Source organism: Euwallacea fornicatus, chromosome 22 (genome assembly GCF_040115645.1).
Source record: "Euwallacea fornicatus isolate EFF26 chromosome 22, ASM4011564v1, whole genome shotgun sequence".
NCBI lineage: Eukaryota > Metazoa > Arthropoda > Insecta > Coleoptera > Curculionidae > Euwallacea > Euwallacea fornicatus.
Window position 1 is genome coordinate 257,109 of NC_089562.1, and position 27,240 is coordinate 284,348.

General features: G+C 36.9%; 1 protein-coding gene across 5 annotated transcripts in view; it reads right to left on the minus strand.

Moving 5' to 3' along the window:
• unc-13 overlaps nt 1-27,240 on the minus strand; it is a 129,383-nt gene that overhangs the window by 44,509 nt on the left and 57,634 nt on the right. The gene's annotated exons all lie outside the window — the stretch shown is intronic.

Below are 27,240 nucleotides of genomic sequence, written 5' to 3' on the forward strand. Positions count from 1 at the left end.
TGTATAATCTTTCTGCTTCTCCGGACACATTCGACGGGGCTTATTATGGTAAAACCACCAGGGGTAGTGGTCAATTGCTATAAGGTCGAATGATAAATACACCAGAACTTTTTTATTCGTTCATGCAGACGGTTGGTTTTTTTTAATGAAATTCCCGGTCATTTACGCAACTTTTTTATCTCGTATTGAATTTTGATTTGAAGCCTCTATTAGACGAAAAAAAATTAAATTGTTGATAATATCACTCAATACACACCCTTCAGAAGGAAATAAAAACATACATTTCAATAAACAATTAATTTAATAAGTGCTCAACGTGACCACCCCGTTCACGAATACAGATTCATACGTCGAAGAAAATAAAATTTTGAATCTTCCCAACATCATTGGATCATTGCGCATTCCATCAGCTGCTTGCAAAATTCTATTTCTTAGGTAGTCTTCGATTTGAATAGGAACAGCATATACACGAGATTTTAGAGTACCCTAAATGGAAAAGTCGCAGGGAGTTAGATCTGGAGATCTAGGTGGCCATTGAAGAGGGGCATCATTTCCTCTATTAATTTTTTTCGTCTAATGGAAGCTCCAAATCAAAATTCAATACGAGATAAAAAAGTTGCGTAAATGACCGGGAATTTCATTAAAAAAAACCAACCGTCTGCATGAACGAATAAAAAAGTTCTGGTGTATTTATCATTCGACCTTATAGCAATTGACCACTACCCCTGGTGGTTTTACCATAATAAGCCCCGTCGAATGTGTCCGGAGAAGCAGAAAGATTATACACCAAATTTCGTAGCAATCCATCTAGCAGTTTTCGACTTATCTGCAAAGCTTTAAAAAAAAGTGAGACTTTAGAGCTTGTGTCTCCAGAAGGAGACAATTTCGTATATAAGTATATCACCATGAATATATATTTTTGATCAAGAAATATGTGGTTAAGCGTTTACTCCCTTGTTCTGGGACATCCTGTATAGTTGACGATTTTTTCTGTTAAAAACTTGCGTATTTTACAAAAACGTAACCTTGACAATCTTATATCTAAGGTTTGAGGGTGTTACGTTGGTTTGTGTTCATTTTGAGGTCGTTTTTAGTAAACGATTTTAGAGATTTTGAGAACGTGGGGAAAAATTTGTCATGAATACGTGATTTAGATCCAACATCGAAGCGAAATTAGATTTTACTCTGGATGAATCCGATCCTTCGTTGAAAACTGTAAAATATTGAGTGCTAGAATTTGAACGCGGTCGTACGAGCTGCCAAGACGAACTCCAGAGTGGTCGACCCAAAGACACACCAGATTCGATCCCTACAAATATCGCAGTGAACATCCACAAGGCTGCAGTGGAAAACCGTCGACTAAAAATGCGTGAGTCAGCAGACATGATGAGCATTTTAAAAAGTACTGGACATCGCATTTTGACCAAAAAATTAGATTTGAGAAAATTTTTTGCAAGACGGGTACAGCGATTACTCACAATTGAACAAAAACGGCGCCGGGAGAACGTTTCAAGGGAGCGTGTGGCAAAGTTGTGCAGCGATAAAGCCGAATTTTCGCGTCGATTTATAACTTATAGATGAAACATGGATCCATCATTTGACACCTGAGACGAAAGAGCAGTCAAGACAATGGATTCAAAGGGGAGAATCGGCTTCAAAGAAGGCGAAAACCGTTCCATCTGCAGAAAAAGTTATGGCGTTGATTTTTTGGAACGAACGCGAGATAACTTTTATTGTCTATTTTCCTAAAGGAAAAACAATAAACGGGGAAGATTATACGAGTTTATTGCGGCGGTTGAGCAAAGAGATAATTAAAAGGCGACCGAATTTGGCGGAAAAGAAAAGAAGTCTTAGTTGATCAACACAATAGACGAAACCACTCTTCCGTCGTCGCGATGGCCAAGATCAATCAACTTGACTTCCAACTTTTTCTTTCGCCCACCCAATCGTCCACATTTAACCCTCTCAAATTATTTACGATTTTTAAACTCGAAAAAATGAGGCGGTGGAAAGAGAATTGCCAATAATGAAGAGGTGAGGTCCGAGGTTGATGCCTATTTCGAGACATTACTACACTGACTTTCAAAAAAACCACAACACCAAGAAGAACACATCGTACACATTTGAAATTCTGGCAATACGTTGGATCGCGTAATGGATAAAAACGATTAAAATATCAAAAGAAAGTTATTGTGAATAAGTGAAAAAATTTAATAATAATTTATTAATGGGTGGTATCTCCTCTTAACTTAATACATTCCTGTAAGCGACGTGGCGTCCTTAAAATTAAATTGTCAATATCTTCCTGAGGTATTGTATCCCAGGCAATCTGCACCTGCTCGCGGAGTTCATCTATGGTCTCTGGAGGGCGAGCTAAACGTTGAAGTCTCCGACCCATTATATCCCATACATGCTCTATTGGGGACAAATCTGGAGGCCGAGCTGGCCAAGGCAAAGTATCCAAATTTTCAGCCTCCAAATACCTCAAAGTATCGTTGGCTACATGCGATCGCACATTATCCTGTTGAAATGTGCTTCAAGGATGGTCGTGGATGTGTGGTACAAGAACCGGTTCTAAGACACTATTAATGTGTGTTAAGCATTTAATCTATCGTAAATGAAAACAAGAGGAGACCAACTACCATACTGGATGGCACCCCAAACCATGACATCTGGTGTTAAACCAGAATGATGCCTTTCCAAAAAGTCCAAATTTAATCGCTCTCCTTTGCGCCTTCCAACACGTAATCGTCCATCAGATCGCCATAAACAAAATCGACTCTCATCACTGAACACGATTCTTCTCCACTCAAACACCCATTGCACTCTCAGACGACACCACTCCAGTCGGGCCACCCTGTGTGTTAGGGACTCTAAGTTATTGGCTTTTGTTTCTATTTATTTTTTTTATTGTTGTTAATGTTAGGTTTATTGTGTATTGGCATTTATTCCCTTAAGTTACGCCCATGTATTGCGATACTTATTCGGAGAATACCATCTGGGTGTCAGGCCACATGGCCCATCAGGCCAAAGCTAAGGATACGCCTTGGTTGGGGAATGTGCTACTAGTCAAAAGAAGCTTTCTCTATAGGGACTATTGCTTTGATGGTCAATTTGTTGGACCCGTGATATTTCCAGAAAAGCGACTAGTATAGATATTCCCTAGATGGTCACGAGTTATGGGATTCGGTGTAGCTATAGCTTATAATGGTTCTTGGTGGTGGTGCGCCCCTGGTTGGAATTCTTCGGGGTTAGTACTTAAGGAATAATCGGAGCAATTTTCGCTCTCTTCTCTGCTCTTCCTTTTGTCCTGTCGGGTAAAAGCTGCGTCGGTGTTGGGATGTGATCCGAATCATATTGTGTAACCCGCCCAATAAGCATTCTCCCTCTTCTTTATTTAGACCAAGATTCTTTCATTCTTTTGATATAAGTGCAAAGTTAATACAGTCCATTTTACATAAAACAAAGTGTCTTTGTCGTGTTTCATTTATCGAAGGAACACCCTTAACACTGTGGTTCCGCGATAATGGAAGCCGACGCATAGGACGATATGAATTTAGTCGAAAACTTCGAATTCTGCGATACATCGTACTAAGGGAGACCCTTCGATTTAGGGTGGCTATCCAGTCAGCACCAAGAGACGGAATTGTTTCAAACGGGGCACCTGTCGCTGAACGACGAAGTTGCCGGTCTTCGCGTCGGTTTGTCATTCTTGGACGGCCACTACCACGATGGCGATTTACTGACCCTTCGTTAGACCAATCTCTCCGAGCTCTTAGCACTGTTGATGCGTTTTGATCCAATCTACGTGCAATTTCGCGGAAAGGTAAACTTGCCTCGTGCATACCAACAATTCTTCCCCTTTCGAAGGGAGTTAACTGTCGATAAACTGCATTTTGGCATACGCGAGGCATTTTGCCCTACCACACATTCAATGTGGTACTAACGATAGTACCTTTATCGCTATCCGCCTGTAGAAAAATTAGCAAGAAGAACGATCGTCACAGATAAAAAAGTAAAGAAAAACTTCATATCGCATTAAAATACGAACTTGAAATTTTTATCATTTCTTTCTCTTTACAAGTCTAAAATCATACCAAAATTTCAAATACATGTAGGCTTTTTCTTAACTTGTCTAGGGTTTTATTTCTGAGTTGTTACAATTAGGGGCTTACTTACTAACTTAACTAAGAGGATACTTGCGTTCCTTCGCGGCACTCCCGACACCTCACCGAATCGCCACCTCGAGAAAAAAGAGGACGTCCCAGTATCTCCAATACCTTAAATGCTACTTTCTGGGGCAATAAACCAGCGGCGTACCCTAACCAAAGACCGATTCCCGATCCGCCATGTGGCCAGCCATATCTGAACAGCATAAACCATCCTTTGTCAGAACCGTTGTCGACTGTCCTTCAACCCTCTTTCCTGGTTCTAACAAAGAGATGCTCGACTTTCTTTTACTTCATACAGCTCTCAACCAAGGATAATTACTGGGAAAATTCCAGTAATGCTGCGAACCACATGAACTCAGTCACCATACACATGGGCGTATCATCAGGGTACCTCACTCTTTATTCCCCTAACCTAGCCTAAATTATAGTTACTTTATACAATGTACATCCTCCTATTTGCATCTCGATTTGGTCAGACGGCAACAATTATACTTATTAATTAATATTTACGAAATATTGCAGCGATCTGACAAACGGATCCTACATACATACAATGCGTTCTTCTTGGTGTTGCGGTTTTTTTGAAAGTCGGTGTATAAACACGATATTGAACATCGTGGGAAAAAGTGTCAATTTCAAATGAGACTACGTTGATAAACGGCGTAGTAGTTCCCAAGTTTGCTTTTCTTTAAGTCTTAAGTCGGACACTTCCGGGACCACCCTCGTATTTTACGTCTACCACCACTCAAGCATAGAGCACGGTAATCTCTGTCCATCATATTTCAAACGGGACACGTTGCATGGCAACATAATTCGAAATAAATTGTATATTCATTGTTCGGATTTATTGGCGAAAACATTTACATTTCAGAAAGTAGTTTCTTGTTTTACACGACCGTACAAGCCATGAATTCGGGCCCTATAAAAGTGTGCAAAGCCATGATAATAAAGTTTTATACGCGTTGCGGTTACACGTGACGATAGAAATAAGCGTTGTATTTCAGTGAATATAAACAGTAGCGGGTAAAAAGTAAATAATGCTGTATTTACTGACGTGGGTTCAAGGCTTAAACAAACGAACGGATGGGAATTTGAACAGGGCATTTTCGAAAGTTTTCAAAGAATTTTCAGACAATTAATCAATCGGGTAAACACAGACGATTTACATCGACTTTCAAACGCACTAAATCTTGTTTTAATAATAAATCTTTCGGCTTGACTTAAAAGGGCCTGTTTTAAAACGAAGTGACCCATTAAAAGTTTCGGATGGCTACGTGGGTACTGGCAGAATTTAACTAATGAACGGATGTATCATTAATCTCCGTCAAATTTCTAGCTCCGGTCCAACATAGAAACCTCGCGCTAGATTACATCTAGATTTGTCACAGTAATAGAATTCATAATTCTATTATAATAATAACAAATTAATAACCGGGCGACGGCCGTTGTGTTTACTCGCCGATTATGGACACCTAAAAATATCCACTATCGATTACGTTTCTTTTGAAAATATCGATATTTTCTGCCCCGAGCGATCCTCATAAAGTGGATAAATTGGAGAGTTTGACTTTTCCCCAATTCCCGGCCCGATATAAAGAATTTATTCAAATTTTTCAGCAGTCAGAACTCATTTATTTTCACAGACACTGCAGGATAAAAGACTGAGCGTTAATATCCAGTTTTGAAGCTTTCCCGAGTTCCGGTCGCATAAATTCCGTTTTTTAGCACAACGATCCATTTATAAGTCCACTGATTTCTATCTCCAACTTTTCACCCAAAGAATTTTCTCAGTTGTTTACATAGATCACCCCAAACAATTTCCACAGAAACCGGATCTTCAATATAAATTCTCTTACAATACAAGTCTTAAGTAAACTTAGGGTAGTTTACAGGAACGTGTAGGAAGGTGAACCTCGAGTCCACATCCGATTGATTTCGTGCAGAGTTGCCACAAAATGATCCTCGACAAAGCGGATTTCAGACCAAAATGGAATGTTCAGGTTCAGCTAATAGTATTTATCTGTCATGGAGGTGAATTATGCCCCTACATTACGGTCTATTCGTTGTGATATAGTTTACAATGGAGAGAAGGTTAGAAAAGTGTAGCCCTCGGGCCATTCCTACTGACTTCATTCTAAACAGCCCAAGTCATTACAGGTCTTTTAAATTCAGGTTACGTACTTCTGATAATTGTACTCGTGTTCGTCCATTTTACCAGATTTTACCGGAAATCCCTGCACTTCGGGCTGAGCTAAACTTAAAGTAAGCAATCCGGAAAAACTAGCCCATTATGGGATCTTATTTAAAGGTATCCGGCACACGGCGTGCACTTCCGACAACAGATTCAAATTACATCAATCTGCCGGTAGACAATTTCCCACAACGGAGTTAATGAGCCTCGAACACGCACTGCCACAGCTATCTATTTTCCTGGGATTATCTTTAAAGAAAAGGTTATTTTTGCGGTTTGATAAACTAACTTGTGAAAGTTGTTATTCTTTGTTTCCGCATGTTTCATCAGGGACCGTGAAAATGCTTATTAAATTTATTTTCTGAGGTGACAAAGCAAATCCGGACACGATCTGTTACAGTATGACTCGCAAATCTTAGCTTTGACACAATCTTCGTAAATACGACTTAGATTTTTCTTAAAATAGGCGAAGAGTATTCTATTTTCCGTTTAATATTATGATCGGGGCCACAGATTCTTAGGCACGCCTCCTACGGTTGTAGAAAATTTCAAAATTCCCGGCCTTCATCCCTCTATATAAAATAGCAATTTCGTTGAGTGATTTATAACATAATAAATGCGTATCTTGGCACAGTTGATTAAACACTACCCCTTTATCTTTATTTAGACGTAATCATTGGAAGTAAGCCACACTTCTTTTCTTCCTAAAGTACGTAAACAGTTCTATTTACAGCTTCGTGTTATTAAAACGTCAGGGGATCACTAATGACTCTTCAGTGAGGTTGGAGAGAAAAATTTAAAATAATTCCTACTTTTTGTCGCTCTATAGAGAAAAAACAATTTTGTTACGTGTTTCAGTCGCAAATGAATCTGCTTTATAGCATAACGAACGCGAAATCGGACATACTTCATTAAAGTATAACGCGCATTAATTTTTTGTGCATAACCTTTGAAAGAATGACTCACACTACTTCGAACCGAATTAAACAGTTTTTTTGCAATTTAAAATTCTGGAAAAATAAGTTCTCATGTATGACTTCCACGTTGTTCCTATGTGATTCTCATGGGTCGTAGAGAATTTTCCTGAAGAATGACGAATTTACGTCAAAAAATTCAAATCCGTTTGCCCCCAATTTAATTGGTGTATCGCCGCAAATAAATCTACCGAACAGAGCTATAGCCTTCGTTAGTTAACTTTCTAAGCAGATTTGGGTCACAACATCTACCGCATAAGTTTACGTTGGCAATTTTGGGATTTGAAGACGTTCAGTCCGATCAGGTTCGCAATCGCTAATCTTAACAAACGGCCCTACAGGCAATGGAATGCTGAATTATGGCCCTAATAGGTCCCATATTAAATCCTGCTATAAAATGCTACGCAAACTTTAATCTTTTCCTCTAATATCCGTTTCGGCCAACATTGAGCCTTTTAAATTAAAAAAGCTGGGGTGGCCAAACTGTTCAGAAAATAGCGCTCTAAATAAAAATTTTATTGCGAGAGGGAGATGAAAATAGAATTACAGTACTTTATCGGTGATAACTAATATACCATTTGAAATACCTTCTTTAAGAAGGCTGTTTTTTATTCCTTCTTTGATTTAATTAAACGCTTATTAAAGATCAAATGAAGGAATAAGCAACTTAAGAATTGAATTAAAAAATTCATTAGGACTGATTCTTCAATTCCCAGTTAGGGCGCGACAGCTGCCAGTTAATAAATCAGTGAAAAATTGAAGTTAAAGCTTAACCAACAGTGAAACTAAGGACAGGTTTCCGAAACACCTTCACAATTAACAGAGGCACTTTGACTGAGGAATTCCATGGACCGTAAGTTACTTCACCTTAAGTTTACTATGAAGAAAAATATCTTCTAAAGTTTGAGTACTCAACCTAATACATATATATATATATATATATATATATATATATATATATATATATATATATATATATATATATGTATATATATATATATATATGTATATACACTGACTTCCAAAAAAACCGCAACACCAAGAAGAACATATTGTATGTATTTGAAATTTTGATATGATTTTAGACTTGTAAAGAGAAAGAAATGATAAAAATTTCAAGTTCGTATTTTAATGCGATATGAAGTTTTTCTTTACTTTTTTATCTGTGACGATGGTTCTTTTTGCAAATTTTTCTACAGACGGAAAACGATAAAGGTACTATCGTTAGTACCACATTGAATGTGTGGTAGGGCAAAATGCCTCGTGTACGCCAAAATGCAGTTCATCGGTAGTTAACTCCCTTCGAAAGAGGAAGAATTGTTGGTATGCACGAGGCAGGTTTACCTTCCCGCGAAATTGCACGTAGATTGGATCGAAACGCATCAACAGTGCTAAGAGCTCGGAGAGATTGGTCTAACGAAGGGTCAGTAAATCGCCATCGTGGTAGTGGCCGTCCAAGAATGACGAACCAACGCGAAGACCGGCGACTTCGTCGTTCAGCGACAGGTGCCCCGTTTGAAACAATTCCGTCTCTTGGTGCTGACTGGGTAGCCACCCTAAATCGAAGGGTCTTCCTTAGTACGATGTATCGCAGAATTCGAAGTTTTCGACTAAATTCATATCGTCCTATGCGTCGGCTTCCATTGTCACGAAACCACAGGGTGGCCCGACTGGAGTGGTGTCGTCTGACAATGCAATGGGTGGATGAGTGGAGAAGAATCGTGTTCAGTGACGAGAGCCGATTTTGTTTATGGCGATCTGATGGACGGTTACGTGTTGGAAGTCGCAAAGGAGAGCGATTAAATTTGGACTTTTTGGAAAGGCATCATTCTGGTTTAACACCAGGTGTCATGGTTTGGGGTGCCATCCAGTATGGTAGTTGGTCTCCTCTTGTTTTCATTTATGATAGATTAAACGCTCAGAGGTACATTAATAGTGTCTTAGAGCCGGTTCTTGTACCACACATCCACGACCGTCCTGGAAGCACATTTCAACAGGATAATGCGCGATCGCATGTAGCCAACGATACTTTGAGGTATTTGGAAGCTGAAAATTTGGATACTTTGCCTTGGCCAGCTCGGCCTCCAGATTTGTCCCCAATAGAGCATGTATGGGATATAATGGGTCGGAGACTTCAACGTTTAACTCGCCCTCCAGAGACCATAGATGAACTCCGCGAGCAGGTGCAGATTGCCTGGGATACAATACCTCAGGAAGATATTAACAATTTAATTTTAAGCATGCCACGTCGCTTACAGGAATGTATTAATTTAAGAGGAGATACCACCCGTTATAAAATTATTATTAAATTTATTCACTTATTCACAATAATTTTCTTTTGATATTGTGATCGTTTTTATCCATTACCCGACCCAACGTAATGCCAGAATTTCAAACGTGTACGATGTGTCCTTCTTGGTGTTGCGGTTTTTTTTTAAAGTCAGTGTATATACAGTATTGGCCAAAATACTTGGAACTTCCAAAATGCCTCTATTATTAAAATAGCTCTGTTCTAATGTGAACCAATTCAACATGGCCAATATGCCTTAATATCGTTCAACAACAAAGTGATAGTAAACATTTCTAGCTTGCATTCTTTTATAGAAAAAAAAAAAAAATCGTATCATGTCGGACAAAATATACTACGTGACAAAGAAAGGTAAAAACCCATTAAAAACCATTTTATTTTGATAATTTTTTGCACGTTGACTTATCTTAAAAAAAGAAAGAAATGATCAAAATTTCAAGTTTATCTGTTAATTTTTTTTTAGTTTCCATGGGTCGTTCGTTAAAAAAATAAAATTTTGTTTAAACATTTTTGTTCACATTTGTATCGCAACTTTTGTGAAATGTGTTGCAATTGGTCATAATTTTTACTCATTATGACTAGAGTGCGTAAAATTGAACAGATCCGTCAGCTTAGTGACTTTGAGAGGGGGCGGATTGTTGGGTTGCGCGAAGCAAGTCTGTCGATCAGAGAAGTGTCTAGAAGAACTAACAGATCCTTAGGAACCATAGTGCGGTGTTACCAGGCGTGGATTCAGGAAGGCCGTGGGCACAGAGCCAGAGGCACTGGGCGACTCAGAGGAACCACAGAGCGCGAAGATCGTCGATTGCGACTTTTGGCTCTTAGAGGTCGACTTAGCAGCAGTCGAGCTATTGCAAATCAGTGGTTTGAAGAAAATGGGAATAGGGTTGGTATGCGTACAGTATATCGCCGAAGACGAAGTTTTGGCCTTTTGTCCTATCGTCCGCATTGGGTGCTGCCTCTCACTCGCGAACATCGATCTAACCGCTTACAATGGTGTAGAGAGAGGATTCAGTGGGTCCAAGAATGGACTCAGGCGATCTTTAGTGATAAATCCCGCTTCTGTCTGGGGATGAACGACGGTCGGGCAAGGGCGAGAAGGCGACGAGGTGAAAGGCGAGATCCACAATTTGACAGAGAGCGCCATGTCCACCGTACTGTAGACGTTATGGTATGGGGTGCTATCGCATATGGTAGCAGGTCATCCCTAGTTTTCATTAGAGGCAACATGACTGCCCAACGCTATATCCAAGAAGTGTTGGAACCATATGTGATTCCATATTTTCGAACTATTCCGAACGCTATTTTCCAGCAAGACAATGCTAGACCTCATGTTGCTAGGCAAACAATAACGTTCATGGATCAACATCAAATCAACCGTTTACCCTGGCCACCTCGATCGCCGGATCTGTCTCCTATTGAACATGTCTGGGACATGATTGGCCGCAGACTGTTGAATTTACAGCACCCTCCACAGACTTTAGCAGCCCTAACTCATGAAGTTCAGAATGCCTGGAATGAGATACCTCAAGAAGACATTGACAATCTTATTAGATCCGAGCCCAGGCGTATCAATGAGTGCATAAGGAATCGTGGATGCTCAATACAGTATTGAAAAAAAAATGAAGTTCTTCTTCTGATCTTGCTGAAAATGTAATCATTGAATAAGTATGTGGTACTGAACACGTACAAAAAAAATTATCTTTAATGGGTGTTTACCTTTCTTTGTCAAGCAGTATAGTTGGAACTTTTTTCTTATCGGATTTAAAGGGCACATTTTGCATATTTTATTTATTTTCTTGGTCAGTTCGGTTTGATATCTGAATCAATTATAATGGCAAAAGGCAAAGCCTATTCGGTTGATCTCAGAAAAAGAATTATTGATTTTTCTAAACAAGGTATTAAACAAAAAAATATTTCCACGAGATTAAACCTCCAGAAAAATACTGTGACTTGAATTATCAAACAATTTCAAGTAAATGGTCATGTCATCCCGGGAAAAAGTTCAGGCAGACCTAAAAACACAACTGCAAGACTGGATAAAAAAATCATCAACCTTGCGAATGGTGATCCGTTCCAGTCATCTTCAAAAATCTTGCAAAAAATTATGGCCGATGGAAATCCTGTAATATCATCGAGAACTATTAGAAGAAGGTTGGTACAAAATGGCCTAAAATCCTATCGTCCAGCAAAGAAACCATTGTTACGGACGAAGAACATCAAAGCACGGTTACAATTTGCACTCGAGCATATTCACTGGGCAGTACAAGACTGGAAAAAAGTTCTTTTTAGTGATGAATTGAAATACAACCTGATTTTCAGTGATGGTATAGTCCATGTAAGACGTCCAAAGGGCCAGAGACTCAATAAAAAATATATTAAGCCTACTGTCAAGCATGGTGGCGGTAATGTGCTAGTTTGGGGATAATTTTCTTGCATGGCATGGGCTCCATTCATCGCATTTGTGGCAAAATGGATCGATTTATGTATCGTGACATATTACGGGCTTTAATGAAACCCTATGCATTCGAAGCAATGCCGGTTAATTTCATTTTCCAACAGGACAACGATCCTAAGCATTCTGCCAAACTTGTAAAAGAGTGGTTAGAGCGGGAAAAAGTTACTACCATGAAGTGGCCAGCCCAAAGTCCGGATTTAAATTCGATAGAAAATTTATAGGACCTCGTAGATCGTAGGTTCAGAACAGGAGAGACCATTAGAAATGGAAACAAACTTTTTGAAAGGCTTTTACAAGTTTGGCATAACGTGGATCGTCGATTAATAGAAGAACTAATCGAATCAATGCCTAGGAGAATGGCAGAAGTAGTAAGAGCAAAAGGATATCACACAAAATACTAAAATTACAAACACTTAAAATCTGACACAGGTTTCCTACCGGATGTTTTAAGTTCCAACCATGTTGTCCAGGCATTTTCGAATTTTTTTTTTAAGTTTTTATTTTTGTTATAAATGAATTATATGTTAAATAAAGATTAAAAGTACAATAACTTTTGTTTTGATTTATGCGAAGTTTTTTTATTTTTGCGGGGTGAAAAATGTTCCAAGTATTTTGGCCAATACTGTATATATATATATATACGGGGTGTTTCAGAATTATGGTGACAAATCGATAGAGGTAACATACAGAAGTGGTCATAATTATAGCAACTTTAAAAATTTTAAAATAAAATGTATCTATTGGGCTAAACCTAATATACGTTTTTACATTGTTTATCTTCCACAACCGTTAAGGTTTAAAATGCTTCCAAATGAAATGTCAACAATTCCTATAAGAAAATACGTTTTATATTCTAAATTAAATCGACGATTTTCATTATGGGTCGAGGTAAAACAATCTCATTAGAGATCAGGAAAATTATCATTGAGCGGTATGATGTGCATAAGTCAATTGTATCTCGAATTATTTACAAATTCAGACAAACAGGAAGTGAAGCAGCTGCAAAAAATTCAGGGAAGAAAACTACAAAAAGAACTGATAAATGGATAATTAATTTGAATGTGTCAAAAAAATCCATTTCTATCATCCACTCATATAAAATCACATTTAAAGGAAACGGGCCTAGCTCATATCAGTTCCAATACCATAAGAAGGAGGTTAGTGGAAATTGGATTATTTGGTAGGCGACCAGCGAAAAAACCATTGCTGTCTAAGAAGAACGTGAAAGCCCGACTTCAGTTTGCGCAGAATTACCAGCGCTGGACATCTGAACAGTGGAAATTGGTAGTTTTCAGCGATGAGTCCAAATTTAACTTATTCAAAAGTGATGACCCATCATACGTTAGACGACCCAAAGGCGCAAGGTTGCAAAAAAAGTGTGTTTTACCAATCGTCAAACATGGAGGAGGTTCGATTGTGGTTTGGGGTTGTTTTTCTGGTTTTGGTACAGGTCCGCTTCACAAAATAGAAGGTCGCATGGATCGGTTCATGTTCCGAGATGCCCTCAGGAATCATTTACAACCATATCTTGAAGAAACCATGCGACTAAAAAGCATTTTCCAACAAGATAATGACCCCAAACATAAATCGAAACTTGATTTAGAATGGTTTAGAGAGGAAAGGATAGAAGTTCTTGCTTGGCCATCGCAATTTCCCGATCTCGATCCCATAGAAAATTTGTGGGAATATGTGGATAATAAAATTCGGAATAATACATATTCCAATTTACAGGATTTATTTCAGGCACTTCAAGAAGCCTGGAAGAGTATCGATAACAATTACATTAATAATTTAATAAATTCAATGCCTCGAAGATGCGCAGAAGTTATTCAGCAGCGGGGGTATTATACAAAATATTAATTATTGAACAATTCTTTTGTAATTTGTTGAAATTTTATTACTCTTTATAATTATTTTGGAAAAGTTGCTATATTTTTGTCCAGGTCGAAATGAATATATTTTTTTATTTTTGTATGCAAATTATTATTGTTTTATTGTTATATACTTCTGTCATCAACAGCTATTGTAGAATCATAATTTCAAAACGTATTTTGAATTTAGACCGTTAAGTCTAAATTATTTGAAATTTTGAAAAATTGCTATAATTTTGACCACTACTGTATTATCGAAAAATAAATATAGTTAATTACATAAAAGATTGTCTTAAGACCTGTCATTTCTGAGACACAGGGTATTAAAATTTTATATATATATATTTTTTTTAGTTTATTTTAAGACTACTGGGACTGTTGAAATGAAAATTGGTGTATCTTTGTTTCGTAATCCGATCAATTTGATGGGCATAATTAAAATTTTGTACATAATAGAGGGAGCTAGTTATACGTGTATCATCACATATTTTCATCCAAAACTTTTTTTCATTTAGATTTATCGGTAAAAGAGTTCAATAATATTAAAGAACCGTCAATTCTGCATAAAAGAGTTAATCTGAGCAAAATACTCTAAAGTGAATGGTTGTTCAGAAAAATCACCATTATTGTCATATCGACTTTAAATGCTTTTTTAAAAAAGTCTGAGGTTTTTCCATCATCGCTTTTAATACTATCTAATTGCAATGAAATAAACACTAATATTACAACAAATGTGCAAAGTGATGACCGCGTTGGTCAATACATAAATTGCACCGTCGTAACAAGTTTTGTTGCACCCTTTGGAAAAATTCCTGGGATATTCCGAATCACATCAAAAGCAATGAAAATTCTTCCACTTAATTCTTCAACATTTATTACTGGTTTCGTGTACACTAAACCCTTCACATAATCCCAAAGAAAATAATCCAGGGGGGTCAAATCAGGGGAACGAGGAGGCCATGCCACCGGATCAAGCCTACCTATCCAGCGGCTTCCATAAATCTCATTAAGATGATCTCTTACTGTTCTGGAAAAATTAACTGGACCACCATCATGCTGATACCACATTTTGTTACGTACTACTAGTGACATATCCTCCAAAAGCTCTGGTAAATTATCACACAAAATTTGCAAATATCTGTTTGAATTTAAATGATATGGTAGTACAACAAGACCTAGTAAATGATTACCTATTATTCCAGCCCAAATATTGACTGAAAAGCGGTGCTGGTGATTTTCAGTGTGCGTCAAATTATGATTTTCTTCGTCCCAAACGTGGTTATTGTGGATGTTGAAATAATAGTTTCTAGTAAATTGCGCTTTATCGCTAAATAGTATCAAATTGGCAAAATTCTGATTTCTTGCAATGCGCCGGATATACCAATGGCAAAAACTAATTCGCTTCGGGTAATCATCAGGAACCAGTGCGTGCACTCCTTGTGGTTGATATAGATGTAAGAGTTGCTCGTTCAAAGTTCTCCAAAGTGTCCAATTTGAAACTCCCAATTCGTTAACAATTGCCCCAGAACTCGTGGATGATTGATTTTCAATTCTTTTGAGTATGTCCCCTTCTACTTGTCCAGAACGAACTCTCCTTGGTGCACGAGCATCACCTCTAACAATTGCTGGAAATTTTGCCTTACTAAGATATCGTCGAGTAGGAAATCTTTCTTGATAAATTCTTTCGGCTTCTCTTGCGTTACCTTGAGTTTCACGATAAATAAGTACTATATCAGTCGACTCCGGAAAAGTGTACTCCATTTTAAAGCAGCTTCTAACGCACAACCTTCGACTTAAAAAAAAAAAGTTTAAAGTCGATATGACAATAATTGTCATTTTTCTGGATAACTGTTCACTTTAGGGTATTTTACTGAGAGTAACTTTGTTATGCAGAAATGACAGTTCTTTAATATTCTTGAACTCTTTTACCGATCAATCTAAATTTAAAAAAGTTTTGGATGAAAATATGTAATGATACACTTATAACTAGCGCCCTCTATTATGTACAAAATTTTAATTATGCCCATCAAATTGATCGGATTACAAAACAAAGATACACAAATTTTCATTTCAACAGTGCCAGTAGTTTTAAAATAAACTAAAATAAAAAGAAAAAAAACTAGAATTTTAACACTCTGTGTCTCAGAAATGACGAGTCTTAAGACAATCTTTTATTAAGTAAACTATATTTAATTTTCGATAATATGTTACTTCTATCGATTTGTCACCATAATTCTGAAACACCCTGTATACAGGGTGTTCGATTTATCATGCACATGCGATTTTCTCGAAAACTAAAAATTTAATAAAAAAATGTTTCAAATAAAGTTTGTTTGGGATAAAGGAGCGCTTCTTATGCCATTTTTTTTTTTCAAAAAAACTGTAGTTTAGAAGGGCTTTTCAAAGTCATTCGCATTTTTTCTAATGGAAACTCTAGATTTTTTTGACAAAAATGGATATATCACTTCAAAATTCTATTTACTAACGTTCACAGGTTTACAAATTGCCTTATAGGTTTTTTTAAACAAATATTTTCAATATAAAAAAAAGCATATTCCGACAACCCCAGAAAATATGAAACAACGGATTAGGCAAGCTTCTCGGGAAATTAGTACTCGAACATTATTATGTGTTCATGAATCGTTTAAAAAACGTATTGTAAAGTGTATTTAAGTTGGTGGAAGAAATTTTCAACATTTATTGGATAAGAAAACTTTTATGTTGTTGTTCCACGCTTTACTTAATTTTCGATTATTTCTTTGAATGAACTATCTAAAAAAGCGTTGAATCGAAACATTTTTCAAACAAATGTTTTTCAGTTTTTAGTGATGTATCCATTTTTGTCAAAAAAATCTTGGGTTTCCATTAGAAAAAATGCGAATGACCTTGAAAAGGCCTTCTAAATGACAGTTTTTTTGAAAAAAAAAATGGCATAAGAAGCGCTCCTTTATCCCAAACAAACTTTATTTGAAACATTTTTTTTATTAAATTTTTAATTTTCGAGAAAATCCTATGTTCATGATAAATCGAACACTCTGTATATATGCAGGGTGGTCATTTAGTGCGGTCTCGGAAGATTACGGCTAAACAATTTAATATTTTGAATTTATTTTTTTTGCGTTATACAGAACTCGATTATGGGTACATTCTAAAATTGTTTTCATTTTATACAAGGTGTTCTAAATAAGTGAAAAATATTAAAATTATGTTTTTTTTTAATAGGACACCCCATATTTTATTACTCGAAATAAGAGATAAACATAAGACCAACCAAATTATAAATTTTGCTACCTTTTCTTAAATCTTATTTTTCGAAGAAAACCTGTACATTTAGGTGTAGAAAGGTGTAACGATTTTTGATTAGTTATATGTTTATCTCTTATTTCGAGTAATAAAATATGGGGTGTTCTATTTAAATTAAGCAAGTTATTTCCTTTCGAAAAGAATACAATTTTCATGTTATTTTTTGGTCGCACTGTATGAGATATTTCAATTTTAATAATTCTGGCATAAAATACGTCTCATATCTAAGGTTTGGTATGAATTTCGATTTACTCCAGTTTAAACTTCCTTCAAAACAAAGTTTTTAAATTTGCATGATTTTTTTAAAAAAACTTAATTATTTCGAAATCCTTAAGATTTAGGACAAGTAAACCTTAATGAAATTTACATTTATTTTTCTCAAGAAATCTAAAACGATATTAATATATGGGGTGTCCTATTTAAAAAAACATAATTTTGATATTTTTCACTTATTTAGAACGCCCTGTATAAAATGAAAACAATTTTAGAATGTACACATAATTGAGTTCTGTATAACGCAAAAAAAATAAATTCAAAATGTTTAATTGTTTAGCCATAATCTTCCGAGACCGCACTAAATGACCACCCTGTATATAAAAACATGTTTGTATTCTTACTAAAAATTTTGGCATGTGTATTTAGAGAATATGAAAAATGATATATAACTTGACCCACGTCACCTGTTTACTGAGAAGGAAAGGGTCCCCACCCCTGCGACGTTGCCTTTTGAGTGCGTTAAATTTTTTCATTCATCATCTTCCCTCTTAATTCCAAAGTCGACTTGTCTCAGCATTTTTAACTTTGATTGCACGCCTGGAAATCTGGGGGTGGCAAATTTTAAAAAATACACCCGGTATAAAGCGTCATACATTACAAGTTCGCCCTCGAAATGGCCAAACTAAACTAACAATTTCCTGAGCAATCACGATGCACAGAATTCCCTTTTAGGGTCGTCAAGGGAGTGGTTCAGTGTTTGCCATTATTCTGGTCCGATTAGCAATTAAGCAAAATCTCTACTTAATTAATCATGTATGCAAACTAGAAATTTTCAGATTTGTTGTGGGCACGACAACTGACCGAAGACTGAATTTAACGCTAAACACCAAATCTTTTAACTAAGTTATAAATCGGGCAGTAAATCGGGTTTTCCTTCTGATAGAATTTTTTGTTTGAGACCGAGCATTTTTCCTTTCTGACCTAGTTTCCGTCGCTACCAGTAGCTATAAGGATTTTCGTCTTTCGTGCCATATTGACTTTTACCTGGTTTGCATTTTTAATAAGCAGGACCTTTAAAACACACCGATGGCGTGATTGATTTAATAGAATTTGATATGATTTAATCAATTTTCCCCGGAAATCGGTTCAAACAAATCCAAAATTTAGTACACATAACTGAATATTATCCGGCTCGCGTACCGACTTTACTTATCCAGCCAGGAGCATCTGGATTTTCCCATTAAGGGATTTAAGGAGAGAAGAATAACGCAAAAGTTTCATACTTTGGTTAGGTTGCATGCAACAGCCTCGAGCTGCGTTTTACGAAATGCCATAAAGGTTGTTAAGAAAATGAGCTTTTTCTGTAAACAAATTATGAAATAAAATTGATTTCGTTTTACTGTTCCTCTACAGAAACTTTAGCGGTTAGCCCGAATAAATGGATTTTGCAGAACCGTGTCAGTGAGAGAAATCAGGTGCTTTATGTGAGCACTAATGAGGCTCCGTCTTGCCGTTTCTCCTGCAAATTTCCACTCCATTAAATGCCGCTTTTGCCGTGCCAGTTTAACCATATTTCTACTGGTTTATTATTAATGTTTAATTCAATCTCCCGCGAGAGCTTTGCAGGTCATGTCAGTTTGTATTTATCATCGTTTAATCGAGTTTGGCCGGCTCAAACATCTTCATAACGGCAATTATTCCTGCGGCAACGTTTGAAGCTTTAATTACATTAGGAATTTCGTAATTGTAGAAGGAAAACTCGCTGGTGTGGCCGATAGTTTCCCGAGCAATAACGACCCGGAAAATAATTACCATAAAATGGGATGCTCCTCGTTTTGCTTTCGGATCCGGAAAGCAAATTTCTCTTTGTGCCGCCCTGGTTTGCAACCCACCTCTATCAATTTAGCCAACCTCCGGTTATTTACTTCATTCCCATATTATCATTTACTCAAGTAGCGCCGGTTCATGGTAAAGAATTGTCGATATTCCTTCGGAGCTTTCAGGAGGAACCCGGGGAAACTGCAATCTTGGAAAAACGTTTACGTTTTCCACAGGTCGTTTGGCAAGGTAATCCGAAGATTGCAACTTCGTCATTGCAGTTTTTCCTCCTTTACGCCATGGCGATATCACATTTGAGATTCAACGTTTCGATTTTCGGCAACCGCCATCAAACTTCCTTATTCTTATAGGCGCCATCTTGGATTTTCAAATTTTTGAATTCGGCTTTTTTCCGATTACAATAATGTCAAAGTTAAGTCTTTTGAAAAAGTTCGACTTTCCTATACATCTACAGAGCGTTCCTCAACTATCTAGCCGATCTCGGGGAGACGGTTTTACACGTCAAATGCTATCAAAATTGTAAGGTAAAAAAATTCGCAAAACTCAGCCCACATTGAGGAAACTTCGTTTTTGTATTTTTGAGGACTTGTCGCGGTTTATAATCTGAATGTTCCCGTATTTTCCTTTGCGTTTCCGTTGGAAAGCCACTTAGATTTCCTATTTTAAGCAAGCATTGAGAATTCATCATACTTGTACTCTGCTAACTTTTCAGACGTCTGAACGTTGGATTTTTTTGTTAATTTTTTATTATTAAATTTACAACTGTCCGCTGCTCCTAAAGATTTCTCACCTCACAGCATTTCACACTTTATGAAAAACATCTACGGCCAAGTACCTTTCTGTCGTGATACCGTTTCTTGAGTCTACCTTACTTTGAAAAAAGTGAGGGGGGTGTCAATTATCGAAAGCTACTTGAGCAGAGACAAATTTTGTTGCAAAAATTGAAAAAAGTTTTAAGGAAAACGCTACAAATTATAAATATTGTTCAAAATGCTCTTCTTGTTGGCGCAAACACGACCTACACCTCCGAAGAATGGTCCGGATGGCGAGGCCGACCTTTCCTCTTCTCTCGCCTGTTTGGACACAACTTGCACGTTTTGCTTGTTCAAATCCTGCAACGATGTCGGTATTATCTTTGCACACAACTATTCCAATTGTTGACAAATGTAGTTTCCTATGCACGCGGTTTTCAATAACTGATACTTCCCTTACTCTTTCAAAGGTAAGATAAACTTAAGTAAAGGTATTACGGTAGCAAGGTACTTTGTTGTAGACGTTTTTCATGAAGTGCGAAATGTCATAAGGTGGGGAACTTTTTGGAGTAATAAACAGTTAAAACTTTAACAAAAAGAAAAAAGTGAAAAAGTTTTATGTTCAGGCAGCTGAAAAACCAGCAAACTGCAAACAAGATCAATTTACAATGGTTTTTTAAAATAGGAAATTTGAGGGGCTTTCCAACGGTACTAATAGATTTTTTGTAGCAGCAATGCAAAGGAAGATACGGGGACATATAGATTACAAAACACAACCAGTCAAAAGTAAAATATGAAACTTCCTCAAAGTGGATTGAGCTTTTCGAAATTTTCTTTTTGGTAACATTTTTTATAGCATTTGATGCTTAGAACCACTTCCTCAACTTTCGCTAGGGGGTTCGGGGACACTCTGTATAATCGATCTGTCATCACTTTTAAAGGCTTGTGCAACGAACGTACTTTTCCAAAGCTTAGGAAAAATACGATGTGACTAGGATGCACTAGATGCATGAAGCAGAATGATGGCCAACACGCATTGGCAATTTTCTAAAGAACAGGTATTTGGATTAGTTTTACTTCCGACAAAACTGAACGGCATTTCAGCTTTTCCACATGAGCGAATTGATAAGTCAAAATAACAACCACCGACGGCCGGCACGAACTCCCGACTTAAGCCCGGTAGATTTTTTTTGCAGCTTTGCCAGAAGGTGTAAATCCAATCGGAAACAATAACCGAAGCCTCTTCGTGGCCAAAAAAATTTTGTCCGGAGACTTGGAATCTATACAGGGTGTCAATTAGGTACGTGCAGGTATTTCAAAGAACGAATCTCCGACCGATTCCAATACGAAAAGTTCCTATTAGCATATGGTCGCAACGGCTCCGTGTAAGAAATACAGAGTGATTGAATTTAAATTTGGTTTTCTGTTAATATTTTGAACACAGATGAGTCAATCGAACGAAATTTGATATTGGCGAGTTTTTTATGATGCAAAACCCAAACGTCATCTTAGTTTTTTGATTGCTGATAGAGGGCGCCACGTAGAGAGTTTCATCACATTTAAATTGGCCCTAACTTGTTTGCTCCACACTGTAGATCACTTTTGTGTTAAGGGCATTATTGTACATTTAGTTTGATTCAAAAAAGTACTCTTGGAGAATATCTATTGAATTTCATCCGATTAACTCATCTGTGTCCAAAAATATTCACAGAAAATCAAATTTAAATTTAAACACTCTGTGTCTTTTAAACGGGGCCGTTACGACCATACGTTAATGGGAACTTTTTGTATCGGAATCGGTCAGAGATTCATCTCTTGAAATATCTGCACGTATTTAATTAACACCCTGTATTTGTCTAGAATACGTAAAAATGTTGAAGTTATCGGCTCTGATAAAACAAGTTAGATCAATTTTTTTTTCTCTCGATAAGGGGCAGGTACCGCCACCTATCAGCTAGCTTGAAAAAAATATATTTTTTAATGAAGTTGCTGCATCCAAATAATCCCTAGGAGTCAAGTCTGTAAATCAAAAACTGCGAAACTTAGTTCTAATTTGCGGCGTTAAAAACTTAATTTGACACCCTGCAGAATGAAGAGTGCAACTCCTGCATAAGACCAATTTAGCTGAATCGCTCCATTTTTTTTACCGTCTAGAACCAAATATTTATTCGTACCAATGTTCCTGGAACGCCCCGTACAAATCAATCATCTTAAGAGGCTTAAAGTCACATGCTGTTTAGTGGTTATTCGTTTCCCTTGTTGAACACGTACATGTATGTCGTTCACGTGTGCTAAAAAGCCGGACGAATCTGTCTTCGTCCAAAAAACCAATACCGATGGGATCACTCAGAGTCATTCTCTGAGAGAATGAAAATTTTATGTTTTATTTGCTTGCGCTGCCATTCGCTCCGAGGGCAATAATATCAAAAAATTTACTGCTCAGCTTTGAGGGGATTTACTTCGAATTTGTTCTTCAAACTCAGCAGTTGCGTACGCAACAGAGATTAATTCTCCCAAGTCGATCCGTCTCAAATCCGTAAAAAAATCCAATCTCCCATGTTGTCTCAGCTTTGGTAAAATGTCGGCGTTCACTCCCTTCTTCGTCTTTTTTCTTTCTCGTTGATTTTCTATTTCAGCAACCCCGCAACAATTATGCAGATTAATGCTACGATAATTCCATTACACGTTCATGGATTGAATATGCGTATGAGTTATACAGGGTGGCCCAATAAGAGCGCCTCGGACGATTACGACTTCATTAAAGGTTTATTAAAGGTTTTGATGAAAAACTGTTTTTACACTTATATGTACGACCTTCAAAGGCATATTTTAAAAATATTGTCATTTATACGGGGTGCGCCAAAGAAAGATACAATGCAAACTTGCCTTTTTTTTTAATCTAACACCTTATACTTTTTTAAATATTTGAAATTAGGAGAAAAAAGTAGTAGAAGTTTGTATAACACTCAGTAAGTATAAAACAAATACTTCTTAAGCAAATTAAAAAAAAAAATTTTCTACGTGAAGTGAACGAATTAATTATTGTTTTCTGACCGGTACGTCTTAACAACAGATACTTCTTCAAGTTGAAAATGGTTCTTTTGAAATTTTATATACAGGGTGGGCAAAAATATTGATTACATCTTACTCACTTACGATTAAAAATATCTTGCTCATTTCAAATGAAATGTATACCTTTTCATGTATTCATTTCTATCACTATTTTACACCCTCTCAAGTGATGCCAATATGTCCTATACCCATGTATAACCGTTTCTCACAAAATGAGGTTTTACTTCATTTTAAATAACAGCAAGTACTGTCAGGGATTGGATTCGTTTCCATGGTTACAAAAGCAAAAACATTTCACATTTTTTCAAAATATACATTCGAATTGACGACCATTGTCATGGATACAAAATTCAACGCGTTTTTGAAAAGACAATTTAACTTTCAATAATGTTTCTGGTGCGATCTTTCCAACGGCATTCCGGATTCGAATTTTCATATTCTCTTTCGTTGTCGGTGGTTCTTGGTAAACTATATCTTTAATATATCTCCACAAAAAGAAATCCATGCAACTGAGATCGGGTGATCTTGCTGGCCACAGCTGAAGACCACTTCGCCCGATCCATCTTAGGGGAAACGTAGTGTTTAGAACTTCTCTCACATCACTATGAAAATGTGCGGGTGCTCCATCTAACTGAAACCACATTTTTCTTTTAACTGTTAATGGTATTTGTTCCAATAATTCTACAAGTCTATTTTCAATAAAGTCTTTGAACACTTGTTCAGTTAAATTGCCTTAAAAAAATTAAGGTCCTATAACGGAAGTATTTAAAATTCCACCCCACACATTAAGTTTGTGTATTATTTAATGGTATTATTGAAAATTCAATAAAATTTCATATTATGGGAAAACGGTAAAAGATAAGTATAGAACACTATAGTATCAATTGAAAGGGAATTAATTAGTGATTCTAAGTAATACATAAAAATGTATATATTCCATTTGAAATAAGAAAGTTATGCTAAATTATAAAGGAGTAAAATTTGACCACTCTTTTTGCCTACCCTGTATATCAGTTTAGTAAATAATTCATTCTAGTTTGAAGATTAATTTGTACTTAAAAAATAATTTAAAAAAAAATAGCCAAGTAGCTCATTTCACCTAGCAAAAAAAAATTTCTTAACTCTTGCATTTTTACATTTTCTAAAATTTCTCGAGAAGCGATTGCTTTAGACCCAATGTGTGTTATACAAACTTGTACTATTTTCTTCTTATAATTCCAAATATGTAATAAAATATAGGGTGTTCCAATTAAAAAAAAACATATGTATGAGATGTATCTTTTTTTATATGCACCCTGTATAAATGAAAATATCTTTAAAATGTACCTTGTAAGGTCCTACATACACCTCTAAAAACAATTTTCGATCAAATTATTAATAAGGTGAACACATATTAAAAAACAGACTACAAAAACTGATCGGACAGCACATACCAGCACACCAATTCGGATTTAAACAAAAACATTCGACTGTTCATCCCCTTTTCATACTAACCAACAACATACAAACAACACACCTCAGCGGCAGGAAATCAGCATGTTTATTCATGGACATTAACAAAGCATTTGACAGTGTTTGGCACAAAGGTCTACTATACAAACTATACAAACTTAAAACACCAACGTACCTACTTAAAATAATAAAAAATCTACTCGAAAACAGACAATTGGAAGTACGCATTAACAACACTCTCTCCTTTCCTTTTTCTCCCGAACAAGGGCTTCCACAAGGATCGCCACTCTCCCCCCTTCTTTATAACGTCTATTGCCATGACATATACAACCACAATCGGCTAGACAAAAAGCACATCGACAAAACTGCATACATACTACAATACGCGGACGATACGGCATTGATTGCACACGACAAAACTACCGCGAAAACCGTAGCAAAACTACAAACACTAACGGACAACACTATGGCGTGGTTCTACAAATGGCGACTAATACCGAACGCCACTAAAAACCAATTGATAATACCAAATTATCAAATTAAAGACAACTCACCGGCAATAATGGCGGACGGTCACAGAACTGAACCAAGACACTACATAAAATATTTGGGAATAACAATAGACAATAAGCTGAAATTTACGAAACACATACAAAATGCGAGGACTGAAATTATAAAAAGGACAAAGCACTTTAGAGCACTCACATACAAGAACAAGGGAATCAGTACCAGAACAGCAACCAAAATATATAAAGCCATTTGTAGGCCGCTGCTTGACTACGGACACATTCTCAGAGCAAACGCTACCGACAAAACCAGAAAGCATATACAGACCACGGAACAAATAGCACTTAGACTGATCACCAAGATAAGAAATCCCTCAAACCCCTTACACAACCCATCCAACGAACTCCTCTATGAACGGACACGGATGACAAGAATAACGGAAAGACTCAGACAATTACAGACCAAATGGAAAAACAATCCTCACAACTGGAACATACTGAACCCACTGTGCCTAACAAGACCAAACAGACAATCCCGCTATCTTTTCCCAGCTGCCTCCTTGTTAGAACACCTAACCTAACACCACCCTTCTTTTTATTTTCATTTTTTTTATTGTTAATTATTACTATCCTTTACTGTTAAGCAAATTTCTTTTTCTCTTCTCTATCAAATGTACACACACAGGCGGAAAGACCAATCGGTCGATAGCCTATTTCTTGAGAAATAAAGATCGGTTATATATATTAATAAGGGCGTAATAACCCGAGGCGCTCTTGGTGTCCCACCCTGTATACAGGGTGGACAAAAATATTGATTACATCTTACTCACTTTCGAATTTAGAATATTTTACTCATTTCAAATTAAATGTACACCTTTCTATGTATTCATTTGCATCACTATTTAACGCCCTTTCAAGTGATGCCAATATGTCCTATACCCATCTATAACCGTTTCCCATAAAATGAGGTTTTATTTCATTTTAAATAACAAGTACTGCGAGGGTATTCCTTGGATTCGTTTCCATGATTACAAAAACAAAACCATCAGACTGTAATAATTCCTCTAAAAATCAGTATGTGTTTGATGTTAGTTTGTGAATTAAAAATGACAAATTATTCTTTACAAGAGAAAGTTGACTTGATACTTATGTAATATCAGAATTCAATAGTGTTAAGACTTAGTGAACCAAGTCTTCATGTCTTCGTCGAGCAAGTTAAAACCCCAAGTTGCGCCCCTGCACATCTTACATTTGTTGCCTCCCAGATGTCGCGATCTGTTAGTTTCTATAAAAATGGTTTATGGTTCAAATTCTTCGTCTTTTGTACTTTGGCTAAGAGCTAAATTGCGGGACACTCAAGTTATAAATGTGCATCGGAGGTGATTCTTGGGTACCGGAAATCCCCACTATTACCTTTGGCGATGGTCGCAGTTGGGGGTGCCATCACGTCCCGTTCAGGATAAAGGCAATGTTCGGGTCACGGGATAATCTGCCCATTGGCCGTCAGGCCTGGCGAAATGGGTATTCCTCGGGTGAAATGCGCTCCGAATAAGAGTACGCCTATGCCTGCTGACCATCAGCTTCTAGTACTTAAGGGCTAGGAGAAGCGGGGAAGTATCATTATCTTCTTTCCTATCACGATTGTCACTCATTAGTTGAAGGCGGATCGATACATCGCCAATTCATGCTCGTACTCTTCGTCGGATCGCGATCATTAAATCCTATATTTCTGCAACTAAGTCTTAGTCATAGTTATGTGTTACAAGTCAGTTAATAAACTGTGTTAATATTTAAAGGGTTGTCCTAATTCCACGACTTTCGGGAGATCCCACGTGTTTACCTTGCTAAGCAGGTATCTAGTCCGTCCTGGACTCTCGTAACCAGAAGTGCAACGTCGGTACTTTGAACCGACAAGTATTACATGTAGTGCTCGCGTGTAAGCGCTCTCGTACAATAATTCGCGGGTGGTACCTCTAACCTCCAAGGAAGGAACCCCTGCATATCGATCAACAAATAGGACATCAAATTCCAATACTAGGGTAGATATGGGATGGTGGTTATATCTACTAAAGAAATCACAGTTCAAGAATAAAAGCTATAAATGTGCGTTTATTAAAGGAAAATAG